The following is a 17,760-nucleotide window of genomic DNA, read 5'->3' as shown; positions in this document are numbered from 1 at the left end:
TACGTCCGAGGTGTATTAGGATACTCTATGAAACACAATACCAGAGAATTCATATTGTTATCACATGGTATTTCCTGAGAAGCTGAAAACGAGTATAAAGGCCCAGGAGCGATATGTGACTCATGGTGATTTTATCACCCATATTTTATATGATCTCAGTTTACACCGGTTATAAAAGTGCGCTCCTCAAAAGCTACAATTATATTTGATGTAGCTTATGCTTGAGGGTATAAACGCTTTTTAAACGGTCTACGCTTAGTTTCCTACTTTTGCAGGATCAGATAGCTGAATGGATTTTCTAGTTTCTGTTGTAAATCTTTCCATATGAAGTCACTGAACACGTCTTCAGTAGAGTAGATTAACAGGTTAGTCTAGTGTGAAAACGGTCAGCAACGTCCCAACAGTGCCCCTGACAAAACGCTTAGCGTGAGGCAGCAGTACCAATCTACAGACTGTTCAGCAAGATCTCATTGAACTCAATGCAAGCTATCCGACCCGCGGCCCTACCGCAATGATATTGCGGAAAGGTCGCGGGCACCCACATCGTCAGAACAAACTGTACTGTGCATGTCTGACGGTACGCGCGGATGCCAACTCGGCACAGGGTTGGATTCCACTGCAGGCTCCCACATGCGGAATCCGACCCAGTTGTGTGCAGCCAGCGTAAGGCTGTATTTATGTTTTTGTTGCATTTTTGAACCACAACTAAAATCCCATCAAAACCTGCACACAATATTAAAAATCGCATGTAGATTCAAACAATACATGCGTTTTTTTGTAAATTGCATGCAGGCTTCTGTTGCGTTTTTCAGTTGTGTGTAAAGTGTGCAATCATATACAGTATATACCCGCTGTGCATATATAATTATGTACAGGATCTATCCAGGTTATACCAGCATGCTGCATAGATCTGGCACCAAATACCGGATAAAAAAGAGCTGCATGGCATGCTTTTTCTTCCATTGAAGAGACGGACCACATTATGGTCAATAAAGTGCTGTTCGGTTCCGTCCAGAGACCTATCCGTTTGGCTGAGGGGATTCCTCTTTCCTACTCCCCAAACGGAATAGTAAAGCGTAATCACCCGCTGTGGGTGTGAAACCACCCAAAACTGGGTATCTTCTGTATAAAATTATGTATGTACAGCTTGTAGAAACTACATATCCTGTATATAGTGATATCCACCATGCTGATATAAAGTGGGCAAGGTTATACCAGCATGGTCCATATCACTATATACCGGATGTATAACTTATATGAGCTGTACATATATAATTATATACAGATCTCTAGGTTACACCAGCATGCTCCTCTTCCCGCAACCACACACTGTCGGCCGCAGCAATTATGCAGCCAACAGTGCCAGTAATGCACGCAATGTGCATTTTGAATATGGCGAGGCCTCTGGGCCCCCTCAGCGCAGGGGCCCGGTCGCCATTGCGACCCCTCACAGTAGGCCAGTGGGTTGCACAACAACTTCTGTAACCCACAATTTCACTGCAACCAAAAGTTTAGTGAGTAACAACAGACACCTTACCAGTTGCTTGCTCTTTCCCTGGCACTTTTGCTAAAAGGAGCCCTGCATTATTCTGAATATTATTTGTGAGTCTGGACCTGTAAAAAAAAAGGTACCTTCTTTTTACATCTTTTGCTATCTTCAGCATTATACACATAGTAGCAGAGGGCCGATGCACCCCAAACTTAGTTGCCTTGTATTTTATGACCCTATTTAGCAACTTTCCTGCAATCCCTGCCAGTCAACCTGTAATTATGTAGATAGATGGCTACTAAAAATATAACATAAATTCATGCTATGGAAGCATTCGCTCAGCAAGTACAGATGTTTAGGTCATGTTCCAACAAGCAGAGCCTCCTACTTACTGCAACTTTTCAGGACATCTATTTGGTAACAAACCCCATGAAAGAATTTAAAATGTTTTACGCTACAAAATCTTCAGGAATTCGCCAAGTACAATAGAGTCTTTACTATGTTTTTTCGAGTGGAGGAGTGTCAACGCAGGTGACTGGATCAAAGTATGCAAACAAAGCACTTCCTTCAAAAGTCTTATCAGCAGACAATCAATTCAGAGATTGATGGGTTTTGAAATAACCTGTTTGCTACTAACTACTGAGACATGGGGAAATTCATGCATCTCAAATAATGATTGATTAACATGCATACTAAAATTCTTATTGTAGCTAAAAGCTATAGGAGTATAAAATATTTTTATGGAACTTGTTTATTTCGCCTACACTTTCCTATCAGGAAGACATTAGTAGAGAAGAGAGAACTGTTTGGCCATCATTTCACCAGTCTATAATTGTGCAGAACTATCAGTGGTAACTAACCTGGGTTCAAGACATGAACAATACAATTCGAGGCACCGATTGCTGGTGCCCAGGTCTAATGACGCCAATGTTTGCTGCAGATATCAACTATAATGTTGGTGGCCTGGGGAAATCAGATGGAAACTAAGAATGACAGTTCTTACAGGTAAGTGTATCTGTTCCTAGGATAAGTAAAATATTAGAACTCTGAAAGAAACACTGAGGTAAACACTTGCTATTATGACCTGCTGCAAACATGAAACATAGCAGACTCCAGCTTCTGACAGCGTTCTTGAGAAAACTTAGCTCATTTCACATGGGCAATGGCATCCAGTTCACTAATATTTTTAGGTTTTCAGCAACCACCTTCTTCAAATCCCACTAAAGATTTTCTATGAGGTTCAAGTTAGTTGGCTGTATCGGCCATTCCAGAATCTTCCAGGACTTCTTCTTAAAAAAAGTCTCGGTGGACTTTGAGGTGTGTTTGGGATAATTGTCCTGTTGGAAGGTTCAATGACGTCCAAGCTTCAGCTTCCTCACAGAAGGCATGATGTTTTCTCCTTGGGTTTCATGATACTTCATTTGAATCCATCTTGCCCTCCACATGCTACAGGTTTCCAGTGACAAAGGAAGCAAAGCAGACTCAGAGCATCACCGAGCCACCGCCATGCTCCACTGTAGGCAAGATGTTCTTTTCACCATATGCTTCATTCCACCTCTAATCATACCATTGATCCATACGATTTGTTTCACTTCTCTATAGAGCAGAATCACAAAATTTCTATGTGGTTTTGAGAATATTGGAGACAGCTATTCTTGTGCTTTTGGGTTAGTAGAGGTGAATGTCTTGGAGGTTCGGGAACGAATACCTTCAGAGTTTGCTGTGCAAACATAAACATCAATGCCTGCTGCCACCAAATCTCTTGCAGTCACTTGAAGGTTTTTGACCACCTGCCTCATCAGGTATCTGGTGGCAGCCGGAGATTGCTTCTAGAGATGAGCGAACGTATTCGTCCGAGCTTGATATTCGTGCGAATATTAGGGTGTTCGGGATGTTCGTTATTCGTAACGAACACCATGCGGTGTTCTGGTTACTTTCACTTCCTTCCCTGAGACGTTAGCGCGCTTTTCTGGCCAATTGAAAGACAGGGAAGGCATTACAACTTCCCCCTGTGACGTTCAAGCCCTATACCACCCCCCTGCAGTGAGTGGCTGGGAAGATCAGATGTCACCCGAATATAAAAGTCGGCCCCTCCCGCGGCTCGCCTCAGATGCCTTGTGAGTTAGATGAGGGACAGTGCTGCTGGTACCGGAGCTGCTGTAGGGAGAGAAATAGCAGTTAGTGTAGGCTTCAAGAACCCCAAAGGTCCTTATTAGGGCCAGTAATACCTGTGTGTTGGCTGCTGTTAGCAGTGCCTTTTTTTCCCCTCAAAATCGCCTCTGCAGAGCGTTGCACCCGGCATTAGGGACAGAAGTGTTGGATAGGCAGGGAGAGTGTTAGGAGTGAGTGTAGCCTTCAAGAACCTCAATGGTCCTTTCTAGGGCCATATTTAAGCGTGTGCAGTACTGTGCTGGCTGCTGTTAGCAGTGCTGCATATTTTTTTTTTCTCAAAATCGCCTCTGCAGAGCATTGCACCCTCCATTGATACTGCAGGGAAAGAATTGTGTAGGCAGGGCCACAACACAGTTATTATTCATTGAATATACGCAGTGGGTCCTTTTGGTGTAAAAAAAGGGAAACGAAATCTATTTGTCCTGCCTCTGTCCGTCCTAAGGGCTGTGGACATGTGTGAGCTGCGTGTACAATGTTAAAAAATCAGACGCACCCAGCTACGGTTTACTGCTGGCTTCGCCATTTGCTTTCCTTAATTGGGAAAAAAATACCTGCTCTGCCAGAGTTAATAACTCTGCTACCCTCAAGTTCTGTGACACATTAGCAGGGACACAGCACAGTTATTAAACTTCTCATGTTCATTGAATATACGCAGTGGGTCCTTTTGGTGTAAAAAAAGGGAAACGAAATCTATTTGTCCTGCCTCTGTCCGTCCTAAGGGCTGTGGACACGTGTGAGCTGCGTGTACAACGTTAAAAAATCAGACGCACCCAGCTACGGTTTACTGCTGGCTTCGCCATTTGCTTTCCTTAATTGGGAAAAAAATACCTGCTCTGTCAGAGTTAATAACTCTGCTACCCTCAAGTTCTGTGACACATTAGCAGGGACACAGCACAGTTATTAAACTTCTCATGTTCATTGAATATACGCAGTGGGTCCTTTTGGTGTAAAAAAAGGGAAACGAAATCTATTTGTCCTGCCTCTGTCCGTCCTAAGGGCTGTGCACACGTGTGAGCTGCGTGTACAACGTTAAAAAATCAGACGCACCCAGCTACGGTTTACTGCTGGCTTCGCCATTTGCTTTCCTTAATTGGGAAAAAAATACCTGCTCTGTCAGAGTTAATAACTCTGCTACCCTCAAGTTCTGTGACACATTAGCAGGGACACAGCACAGTTATTAAACTTCTCATGTTCATTGAATATACGCAGTGGGTCCTTTTGGTGTAAAAAAAGGGAAACGAAATCTATTTGTCCTGCCTCTGTCCGTCCTAAGGGCTGTGGACACGTGTGAGCTGCGTGTACAACGTTAAAAAATCAGACGCACCCAGCTACGGTTTACTGCTGGCTTCGCCATTTGCTTTCCTTAATTGGGAAAAAAATACCTGCTCTGCCAGAGTTAATAACTCTGCTACCCTCAAGTTCTGTGACACATTAGCAGGGACACAGCACAGTTATTAAACTTCTCATGTTCATTGAATATACGCAGTGGGTCCTTTTAGTGTAAAAAAAGGGAAACAAAATCTATTTGTCCTGCCTCTGTCCGTCCTAAGGGCTGTGGACACGTGTGAGCTGCGTGTACAACGTTAAAAAATCAGACGCACCCAGCTACGGTTTACTGCTGGCTTCGCCATTTGCTTTCCTTAATTGGGAAAAAAATACCTGCTCTGTCAGAGTTAATAACTCTGCTACCCTCAAGTTCTGTGACACATTAGCAGGGACACAGCACAGTTATTAAACTTAGATTATTCATTAAATAGAGGCAGTGGGGCCTTTCGTTTTCAAAAAAGGGAAAAAATTATATTTGGCCTGCAGTCTTGCGCCAATTTATTTCCTGCCTGTGAAATCAAATCACTGGTAATACAGCATGCTGAGGGGTAGGGGTAGGCCTAGAGGACGTGGACGCGGCCGAGGACGCGGAGGGCCAAGTCAGGGTGTGGGCACAGGCCGAGCTCCTGATCCAGGTGTGTCGCAGCCGACTGCTGCGCGATTAGGAGAGAGGCACGTTTCTGGCGTCCCCACATTCATCGCCCAATTAATGGGTCCACGCGGGAGACGGTTATTAGAAAATGAGCAGTGTGAGCAGGTCCTGTCCTGGATGGCAGAAAGTGCTTCGAGCAACCTATCGTCCACCCGCAGTTCTGCGCCGTCCACTGCTGCAAATCCGAATCCTCTGTCTGCTGCTCCTCCTTCCTCCCAGCCTCCTCACTCCACTACAATGACACCTGCTCAGGAGCGGGAACACTCCCAGGAACTGTTCTCGGGCCCCTGCTTAGATTGGGCAGGAGTGGTTCCTCTCCCACCAGAGGAGTTTATCGTCACTGATGCCCAACCATTCGAAAGTTCCCGGGGTCCGGGGGAAGAGGCTGGGGACTTCCGCCAACTGTCTCAAGAACTTTCTGTGTGTGAGGAGGACGATGACGATGAGACACAGTTGTCTTGCAGTGAGGTAGTAGTAAGGGCAGTAAGTCCGAGGGAGCAGCGCACAGAGGATTCGGAGGAAGAGCAGCAGGACGATGAGGTGACTGACCCCACCTGGTGTGCAACGCCTACACAGGACAGGTCTTCAGAGGGGGAGGCACGGGCAGCAGCAGGGCAGGTTGCAAGAGGCAGTGAGGTGGCCAGGGGTAGAGGCAGGGCCAGACCGAATAATCCACCAACTGTTTCCCAAAGCGCACCCTCGCGCCATGCCACCCTGCAGAGGCCGAGGTGCTCTAAGGTCTGGCAGTTTTTCACAGAGACGCCTGACGACCGACGAACAGTGGTGTGCAACCTTTGTCGCGCAAAGCTCAGCCGGGGAGCCAACACCAACAGCCTCACCACCACCAGCATGCGCAGACATATGATGGCCAAGCACCCCACAAGGTGGGACGAAGGCCGTTCACCGCCTCCGGTTTGCACCCCTGCCTCTCCCCCTGTGCCCCAACCTGCCACTGAGATGCAACCCCCCTCTCAGGACACGGGCACTACCGCCTCATGGCCTGCACCCACACCCTCACCTCCGCTGTCCTCGGCCCCATCCACCAGTGTAGTTCAGCGCACCGTCCAGCCGTCGCTTGCGCAACTGTTGGAGCGCAAGCGCAAGTACGCCGCCACGCACCCGCATGCTCAAACGTTAACCGTCCGCATAGCAAAATTCATCAGCCTTGAGATGCTGCCTTATAGGGTTGTGGAAACGGAGTCCTTCAAAAGTATCATGGAGGCGGCGGCCCCGCGCTACTCAGTTCCCAGTCGCCACTACTTTTCCCGATGTGCCGTCCCAGCCCTGCACGACCACGTCTCCCGCAACATTGTACGCGCCCTCACCAACGCGGTTACTGCCACGGTCCACTTAACAACGGACACGTGGACAAGCACAGGCGGGCAGGGCCACTACATCTCCCTGACGGCACATTGGGTGAATTTAGTGGAGGCTGGGACAGAGTCAGAGCCTGGGACCGCTCACGTCCTACCCACCCCCAGAATTGCGGGCCCCAGCTCGGTGGTGGTATCTGCAGAGGTGTATGCTTCCTCCACTAAAGCACCCTCCTCCTCCTCCGCAACCTCTGTCTCGCAATCAAGATGTGTTAGCAGCAGCATGTCGCCAGCAGTCGGTGTCGCGCGGTGTGGCAGCACAGCGGTGGGCAAGCGTCAGCAGGCCGTGCTGAAACTACTCAGCTTAGGAGATAAGAGGCACACGGCCCACGAACTGCTGCAGGGTCTGACACAGCAGACCGACCGCTGGCTTGCGCCGCTGAGCCTCCAACCGGGCATGGTCGTGTGTGACAACGGCTGTAACCTGGTGGCGGCTCTGCAGCTCGGCAGCCTCATGCACGTGCCATGCCTGGCCCACGTCTTTAATTTGGTGGTTCAGCGCTTTCTGAAAAGCTACCCATGCTTGTCAGACCTGCTCGTAAAGGCGCGCCGGCTCTGCGCACATTTCCGCAAGTCCCACACGGACGCTGCCACCCTGCGCACCCTGCAACATCGCTTTAAGCTGCCAGTGCACCGACTGCTGTGCGACGTGCCCACACGGTGGAACTGTACGCTCCACATGTTGGCCAGGCTCTATGAACAGCGTAGAGCTATAGTCGAATTCCAACTCCAACATGGGCGGCGCAGTGGGAGTCAGCCTCCTCAATTCTTTTCAGAAGAGTGGGCCTGGTTGGCAGACATCTGCCATGTCCTTGGTAATTTTGAGGAGTCTACACAGGTGGTGAGCGGCGATGCTGCAATCATTAGCGTCACCATTCCTCTGCTATGCATCTTGAGAAATTCCCTGCAAAGCAAAAAGGCAGCTGCTTTGCGCTCGGAAACGGGGGCGGGGGAAGACAGTATGTCGCTGGATAGTCAGAGCACCCTCCTGTCTATTTCTCAGCGCGTACAGGAGGAGGAGGAGGAGCATGAGGAGGATGAGGAGGAGGGGGAAGAGACAGCTTGGCCCGCTGCTGACGGTACACCGGCTGATTGCCTGTCATCCTTTCAGCGTGTATGGCCTGAGGAGGAGGAGGAGGAGGAGGAGGATCCTGAAAGTGATCTTCCTAGTGAAGACAGCCATGTGTTGCGTACAGGTACCCTGGCACACATGGCTGACTTCATGTTAGGATGCCTTTCTCGTGACCCTCGCGTTGCACGCATTCTGGCCACAACGGATTACTGGGTGTACACACTGCTCGATCCACGGTATAAGGATAACCTGCCCACTCTGATTCCCGAAGAGGAAAGGGGTTCGAGAGTGTTGCTATACCACAGGACCCTTGCGGACAAGCTGATGGTAAAATTCCCAGCCGACAGCGCTAGTGCCAGAAGGCGCAGTACCGAGGGCAAGGTAGCAGGGGATGTGCGTAGATCGAGCAGCATGTACATCCCAGGCAGTGCAACAGTCTTTAAGGGCCTGGACAGCTTTATGGCTCCCCACCAAGACTGTGTCACCGCTCCCCAGTCACGGCTGAGTCGGCGGGAGCACTGTAAAAGGATGGTGAGGGAGTACGTAGCGGATCGCACGACCGTCCTCCGTGACGCCTCTGCCACCTACAACTACTGGGTGTCGAAGCTGGACACGTGGCCTGAACTAGCGCTGTATGCCCTGGAGGTGCTTGCTTGTCCTGCGGCTAGCGTCTTGTCGGAGAGGGTGTTTAGTGTGGCTGGGGGAATCATCACAGATAAGCGTAGCCGCTTTTCAACCGACAGTGCCGACAGGCTAACACTCATCAAGATGAACAAAGCCTGGATTTCGCCAGACTTCTCTTCTCCACCAGCGGACAGCAGCGATACGTAAGCAATACGTAGGCTGCACCCGCGGATGGAAGCTACGTTCTCTCTCACCATCCAAAACGGGGACATTTCTGCTTCATCAATCTGTGTCTAATATTCCTCCTCCTCCTCCTGCTCCTCCTCCTGAAACCTCACGTAATCACGCTGAACGGGCAATTTTTCTTAGGGCCACAAGGCTCACTCAAATAATTTTTCTGAACAATTTTTAAAAGTTTCAATGCGCTTAAAAGCGTTGGAACTTTAACTTGAACCAATTTTTCGTTACACTGGGCTGCCTCCAGGCCTAGTTACCACTTAAGCCACATTAACCAAAGCGATTAATGGGTTTCACCTGCCCTCTTGGCTGGCCATGGCCAATTTTTTGGATGTACATTAGTACTGTTGATACAGCAATTTTTGTGGGCCCTCGCCTACAGTGTAATCAAATGAATTTTTAGCCCACCTGCATTACAACTGACGTTACCTCAGCTGTGTTGGGCAATGCAATGGGATATTTCTATGTACCGCCGGTGGGTTCCAGGGAGCCACCCATGCTGTAGGTGCACACGGAGTTTTTACTACATCTGTACACTTGAAAAGAACCCCAGTCTGACTGTGGCATGCAGTGTGGGCCGAAGCCCACCTGCATTAAGCACGACATTACTACCTCAGCTGTGTTGGGCAATGCAATGGGATATTTCTATGTACCGCCGGTGGCTTCCTGGCACCCACCCATGCTGTAGGTGCACACGGAGTTTTTACTACATCTGTACACTTGAAAAGAACCCCAGTCAGACTGGGGCATGCAGTGTGGGCCGAAGCCCACCTGCATTAAGCACGACATTACTACCTCAGCTGTGTTGGGCAATGCAATGGGATATTTCTATGTACCGCCGGTGGCTTCCTGGCACCCACCCATGCTGTGGGTCCACAGGGAATTATAAATGCATCTGTTTCCACTTGTAAAGAACCCCAGTCTGACTGGGGCATACAGTGTGGGCCGAAGCCCACCTGTATTATGCACGAGATTACTACCTCAGCTGTGTTGGGCAATGCAATGGGATATTTTTGTGTACCGCCGGTGGGTTCCAGGGAGCCACCCATGCTGTGGGTCCACAGGGACTTCACAATAGGGAGTTGTACCTGCCTGTGTCTATGAATTAAAAACCGCGGTCTGACTGGGGCATGCAGACACCTTGACAGAATGAATAGTGTGTGGCACATAGGTTCCCCATTGCTATGCCCACGTGTGCAGCTCCTGATGGCGGTGGCACAGGATTCTATTTCTCATTGCTTCTGTACAGCATTGTGGGCTATCGCCCCGCCACTTTTAAAGAGGGTCGCTGCCTAGCCGTGCCAACCTCTGCAGTGTGTGCCTGTGGTCCCTCGTCATGGCAGACGCAATTCTAAATAGACATGAGCGTGGTGTGGCATGAGGGCAGCTGAAGGCTGCGCAGGGACACTTTGGTGTGCGCTGTGGGGGGAGGGGGGGGGGGTTGGGCAGCATGTAACCCAGGAGAAGTGTCAGTGGAGTGTCATGCAGGCAGTGATTGTGCTTTGTTGGAGGTAGTGTGGTGCTTAGCAAAGGTATGCCATGCTAATGAGGGCTTTTCAGAAGTAAAAGTTGTTGGGAGGGGGGGGGCACTCTTGCCGGTATTGTGGCTTAATAGTGGGACCTGTGAACTTGAGATGCAGCCCAACATGTAGCCCCTCGCCTGCCCTATCCGTTGCTGTGTCGTTCCCATCACTTTCTTGAATTGCCCAGATTTTCACACATGAAAACCTTAGCGAGCATCGGCGAAATACAAAAATGCTCGGGTCGCCCATTGACTTCAATGGGGTTCGTTATTCGAAACGAACCCTCGAACATCGCGGGAAGTTCGTTTCGAATAACGAACACCCGAGCATTTTGGTGTTCGCTCATCTCTAATTGCTTCCTCTTTCTACAATGTCCAGGTAGTGTAGCCAGTGGTCCTTTAACTTTGAACTGGCGAACTATGCTTCCAACTGCATGAGAGAGAGGTTTGTTACTCAAATAGAGCTCTCGAATATTACAAAAAGCTCAACTCGAATAACGAGCACCCGAGCATTTTGGTACTCGCTCATCTCTAGCTATTAGTTAAAGGGTTAAAAGTGTTTCTTTTTTTTCCCTTTGAATTTGGAGAAACAACTTCTTGCATTAGTTGTGTTGAGCTATTTAAATTATTCTTGCTTGATTGGTTTTCGCAAGAGGTTGAAAGTTTGTAAATTTGGTAATTAAACTTAATTTGCCATATGGATTGAATAATATACTTTACAGTTGTATTTTACCAAGATGACATTGCTGGAATAATCTGATCCCAACGGAGACCGGTGGGTATTTATTAAGAAGTAAAGACAGAAAGAATTACGTGGGTGGTGTCAAATAGTCTAATCATAAAATGAATGTGACAGGCGAAATAAAACCTACTTAAGATTTTAATTACAATAACCCTATTTCAGGATTAGACATCAGTTGTTACCGTCTGGTCTTATAGCTTCATTTTACTGCGTCATTAAGGGGCAGTTCTGTTGCATTTATGCAATACTTACTTTTATATACCAAATATACGCGAGTATTAGCCGACCCAATTATAAGCCGAGTCAATAGGTTTTACCACAAAAAATTGGTAAAACTTGAGTCGAGTTTAAGCCTAGCTATACTTGACTATATATTAGGTTGAAAAAGAAAAAAAAAGCAACACTCACCTCCCAGCCGGTATCTGTGTCCCCGTCGCGATTCTGTCCCCGGCTGTGCGGCAAGCTGCTTCAGTCTTCTCCCCACTGTCAGCTCCTTGGCTTGGTTTTGAAATCCCCGCTGTGTGAGGAAGCGCTGTGATTGGATCAAGCGCCAGCCAATCATAGCCAGCGCTCAATAAACCAATCGCAGACATTCAGAATAATATCACTAAATGACTGTGATTGGTTTATCGAGCACTGGCTGTGATTCGCTGGCGCTCAATCCAATCACAGTGCTTCCTCACACAGCGCTGACGGCGGGGATTTCAAAAACCAAGCCAGGAAGATGACAGCAGGGAGAAGACTGAGCTTGCCGCACCGCATCACACTGGGGAGCGTTTAGTCGCAGTGAGAAGTGAGCGAACCAGCAATGATTTTTATGCTGGTTGAAAGTGAGCCACAAATAAAAAGTAAACGAATAGTGCACCATGGCTTTGAATTTAGACGTGATGATTATCACGCATTTTCGTTTATTTGTACAAATTTTGTGAGATCGTCTTGTGTAAATAGGGCATTAGAGGTTACCTTAGGTTATATTAGGTCTGCAGTTCAGACTCGTCCTTCACCTGCTGTTTCTGGCAGACACAGGCATCGTCCTTTTTTTCCTGTAACTTGAACTGCTGCATACTTCTTTCCAGCACTTCAATGGTTTTCTGCTCCAGTGCTTCCAGCTCAGCTGTAGGACACGGTTATTACCTCTCTATTAAGCTGAGCTGGGAGTCCTCCCTCATCGCCTCAGTGTTGTTGTATGTTTGCTTCTGACAACCAGTATAGGTCTTGTCTCTGTTTGTCTCATCTGTGCTTATTTTGTGCCTTATCAGAGTTCATGTGTTTATACCTCTCTAGTCTTTGTATGTTCCCTGTCTTGTGTCCCGCTTCTTATTTCTCAGTCTTATCTGTGTACTCTTGTCCTTTGCCTTCCCGTACCTGCACCACTCCTGGTCCTGTTCTGTGTTATTAGTGTATACCGTGATGTGTTCAGTGTTCTTTTTAGGGTTAGTCAGGTCCTAGAGGAAGATTGTGGGGCAATTCTTATGAGGACACCTACCTTGCTTCTAGGCAGGGTTGCCCCTTATCTCCCTGACTAGCATAAGGCAAGGTTTTCCATCTTTGTTACACATCACCAGTCTGCTTCTCATTGCCTGGTACCAAAAAACTCTGTTCGCCAAGGGCCAGCTGTTAACTTCACTTGGATTGGTTCTACGTCCAACAGGTAGGTTGACCCAGTGGGTCCACACTAAGTAAAGTTCCCTTTTTGTGGGGTAAAATGAGTACCCAGCTTGCTGGGGGAGGGGGAAGCCTTCCCTAGTTATCTTTTACCCCCTAGCAAGCTGGGTGCTCATTTTACTGACCTTGGATGGAAAGCTGACGCAACCTTCAGGTTGTGAGCGAGAGCTTAGGACTACATTTCTGCTTAGAATCATAGAATGGTAGAGTTGAAAGGGACCTCCAAGGGCATCTGGTCCAACCTCCTGCTCAATGCAGAATTCACTAAATCATCACAGACAGATGTCTGTCCAGCCTTTGTTTGAACACTTCCATTGAAGGAGAACTCATCACCTCTTGTGTTAACTTGTTTCACTCATTAATCACCCTCGCTGTCAGAAAGTTTTTTCTAATATCTAATTTGTGTCTCCTCCCTTTCAGTTTCATCTCATTGCTTCTAGTCTTCCCTTGTGCAAATGCAAATAGGGCTGAACCCTTCTGCAGTGTGACAGCCCTTCAGATAATTGTAGACCGCTATTAAGTCTCCTTTCAGCCTTCTTTTTTGCAAGCTAAACATTCCCAGATCCTCTAACCGTTCCTCATAAAAGATGATTTGCAGACCGCTCACCATCTTGGTAACTCTGCTCCAGTTTGTCTATGTCTTTTTTTTTTTAAGTGGGATGCCCAGAACTGGACACTGTATTCCAGGCCTAACTAAGGAAGAGTAGAGGGGAATAATTATCTCATGTGATCTAGATTCTATGCTTCTCTTAATACATCCAAGAATTGTGTTTGCCTTTTTGACTGCTGTATCACATTGTTGACTCATGTTCAGTCTATGATCTATTAGTATACTCAAGTCTTTTTCACATGTGCTGCTGCTTAGCTGCTGCCGTAACACTCTGCACCACACAGGGCTCACATGGGTCCACACTAGCAGTCCCTAACAGGTTTCTTTGTGACCACTTGGACTATTATACGCTACGTGATCTTTGTTGATCGACCCCTCCATGGAGGGTAATAGTAGTCTTGAATTTCCTCCATGTACACAATCTGTCTGACTGTGGATTGGTGGAGTCTAAACTCTTTAGGGATGGTTTTGTAACCTTTTCCAGCCTGATGAGCATCAACAACTATTCTGAGGCCCTCAGAAATCTCCTTTGCTTGTGCCATGATACACTTCCACAATTGTGTTGAGATACAACAGAACACCCACTCACATCTGATTGTTAAGACATTATTTGAAAAGACCCAACTCTAGTTTTACCTTCCAATCATCTGCTAATTCTAAGGCTGATTCAGACGAACGTATATTGGCTAGGTTTTCACGCCCAGCCGATATAGGTCGTCTCTCTCTGCAGGGGGGGGGGGAGCCTGGAAGAGCCAGGAGCAGTGCTCTGAGCTCCCGCCCCCTCTCTGCCTACTCTCCGGAGGGGTGGAGAGGAGGCAGAGAGGGGGCGAGAGCTCAGTTCCTGCTCCTGGCTCTTCCATCCTTCCGCCCCCTCTGCAGATGAGGACACCGTATATTGGCTTGCGTGAAAACCGAGCCAATATACGGTCGTCTGAATCCAGCCTCAAGGTTCACATACGTTTTCCACTCACAGATGTAATATTGGATCATTATCCTCAATAAAAAAAATGACCAATATTTTTGCCTCATTTGTTTGATTTGATTCCCTTTGTCTACTTTTAGGACTTGTTTGAAAATCTGATGTAGTTTGGGTTACGTATAAGATGAAATATGGAAAATTCTGAAGGTTTCACAAACTTTCAAGCACCACTGTATTTTTGAATGCTATCAACAGCAGCTCAGGAGAGACAGCCACCCTGTAACCATGTACAGAACAAAGAATGCAAAAAAAATCTACCATCAGCAAATAAAAACAGATTAGAAAAAAATAATATTTATTCGTATCTGGTGATACATTCCCTGTACGGAAATCTGTTTTCGATGTATGGCGTTTTCTAGCCCTTCTAGGCACTTGATTCACTGAATGCAGGCTGCCAGAAGCACAGAATTACAAAAGCTTTTACGCCAATTTCTGGAGCAATAAAGTCCCGCATTTTTGTACAAGTAGCTATTTGTGAATGATTTGCAACTTAACTTCGTTGGGCCTGACACTTTCTCAAAAAATGGGCGTGGCTTGCCCATCAGAATTATCTATAATTTACGCCAATAGACTGGCACAAATGATACAATAAATGTACAGCAGGTCAGACCTGGCATGCATTTTTGAAAAAGCACACAGACATGCCGGGATGAGCTGAATACATAAAGCGGCGTTCACGTCTTCGTGTATTCAGTTCACGGTGTGTCATGGGAAAATTGTACTAAGCCCGGCGCCGGAAATACTGGGCTTAGTAAATTTCCCCTAATGAGTTTAATATTCACTTTGGACCTGTAGTATATTCTCTCTAATGAAGGCACCAGTTCTGATATTATATCAGGGAATTGCTAATACTAATAAGAATTAAAGTGGCTACAAATTATTTTAAAACCCAGTAACAGAAATCTCCATTAGCGCCCTGTATGAATGTAAAATGTCTAGTCGCAGCATTGAACGGTATGGCCACTACTAGGAGGAGAGAGGCAGAGGGAGCTGTTGCACCAACACAAGTGGCAGAGAATTGTGGCATCCTCCTCCCTTTTGTTCCTTAGACTGTATGTCAGCAAAACAGCCGTCTGTGCATGTCACTGGAGTGCAGACAGCTGGACGTATTGATCTTACAGAACAGCCAGTGGTAAGCAGAGCGGCTCTGCAGCGTTGTACAAGAAGGAATATTGTACCATTACATTCTATTGGCTGTGTTCTGTATGCGGGGCACATAGAATGGATCAGTTCTGGCCATACTACCTGGGTGATGCCAGGCAAGTAAAAGCCGTGATAAATGAACAGCGCATGTAGTTGTGGCATTACTAATCCTTATCCTATCTGCATCATAGCAGCTTATGGCAAGCGAGTATTAGCCAAGGATCAAACCTTGCTCAGTGGAGCTTGCAATCTAATGTCCCTACCGCAAACATATCTACATAATGGACAAGTGCAGACATAAAAAGCACAAGTATGTGTTTGGATGATGAGAGGACCAGATGCATGCAACTGTCATCCATAGACACGCATGTGACCTGCTACCTGTGACAGTAGTAAGTGGAGAGGAAGGGTACAAAACTAAATCCGAAGGAGAAAAAAAGTGACAGTGGTGGTACCGTCTGTCCATAGCTGTACAGTATATTTACTAGGGGGCATTCGCCCCGCATTCCTGCACATGCTGTGGATTTCCATCTTGGACTTCTGTCTCAAATACTGGAAACGGTGATGCAATGGATCCCTGGGACAGACCCATAGACTTTAACCCTTTCCAATCCACTGTCTGACGTCTGAAGACATTCTGATTGAAGGCTGTACAGCTCTGATGTTGGAAGACGTCTGGCAGGGTATTCTTACTGTAGATTACTGGCCGCTCTGTTGTCGGGGGCCTCTCCAGCATGTCGCACACTGCACTACTAGCTCTAGCCAGCAGATGGCGTCATTGTATAATGGCAAAAAGAGAAAGCCCCCTAGAAATCCCTGAATCCAAAATTGGATTGCAAAGGGTTAAAGGGGTATTCCCATCTCCGCATTTCATGGTTGAAATGGGAAATCCACATCCATTTCGCCAGGTATTACGGAAACAGCCGAGGCGGCAGCTTTACCCGTTCTCCATAATTCTCATTGAAGTGAACGGGAGTTTAGGAAACAACCTAGCACTGCCCGCTACACCATTTCCATAGCTCCCATTTACTTGAATGGGAGTTAGGGAAATGGCACAACCTGCTTTCAACCTGTTTGCTTGTAGCAGACAAGCCATACAGATGTTTTTGGCTGTGTGGCCCGAGTCGCAGGGTAGCCCCACTGTACTGGCAGTGAATGTGGCGGTGCAGGAATCCATCAGGGTTGGATATCTGTCTTGTAGTTTGCTGTAACAAGTGGCTCACAATGTGACCGCATTCACTATCAGTGGGTGCAATGTTGTAGCACTACATGGTACCGCTACGGCTTGCGACTACAAGTGGCCCTGTAGCTCTATCCCAACGGCAAGGAATCTTTGTGACGATGGGCATCTTCATAGTTTCTCATTGTACGGCGGTTTTCTAATTGGCGCCTCTATTATGTCATGTGTCCTGTATCATCCATGTTGACACGTATAAACATATCAGACCTGTATATGTGTCAAATACGGGCATATTTTAGGTCCGTGTGCGCTCAGTATTTTTTACTGACTGCATACAGGCAGCACGCAGGCCTATTGCTGTAAATTGGCGTATTCAGATGTGCGTTTTTTATGTGGACCGATGGGTGTAAAATAAATAAAATTGCAGCATGTCCTATACTGGCCGTATTCACAGACCACAATCACCCCTAAACGTCTATGGGGCATAAAAAGGATGCAGCGAACACGAATGTTACATGCGGATGCGCTGCGTTATCACACATGTAGTCAGGGGACAGCGAAAACAAGAAGTGGCATCAGTTGGGCCTTCTTGCATTTTTGTGCATGTGAGAAACGGATAAGGGGCTGTTCACATTAGGATTCTCATGTACGGGTAAAATATATGTTAAGCGTATACATGTACGCCATTTTATACAGAACTGTACGTTTTTACACATTTGTTCATTTTTATAATAAAAAAATATGCCTTTCACTGTAACTTTTTTCTTCATAAAGTTTTTGTCGTTTTTTCTCCCTTTAGGGCCGATTTCACACGGCCGAGAATCTTGTGTGTTGTGAGATGCACAAAGCGTGCATGAATATGAACCCCATTCTTTTGAATAGGGTCATACACATGAGCGATTACTCCCCCCCCGCATCACATCGGGGTGCGGGAATAAAAATCGCAGCACGTCCTATCTTTGGGTGTTCCCTCA

This window comes from Eleutherodactylus coqui, chromosome 13 (assembly GCF_035609145.1).
Source record: "Eleutherodactylus coqui strain aEleCoq1 chromosome 13, aEleCoq1.hap1, whole genome shotgun sequence".
Taxonomy (NCBI): Eukaryota; Metazoa; Chordata; class Amphibia; order Anura; family Eleutherodactylidae; genus Eleutherodactylus; species Eleutherodactylus coqui.
This window is presented reverse-complemented; position numbering follows the sequence as displayed.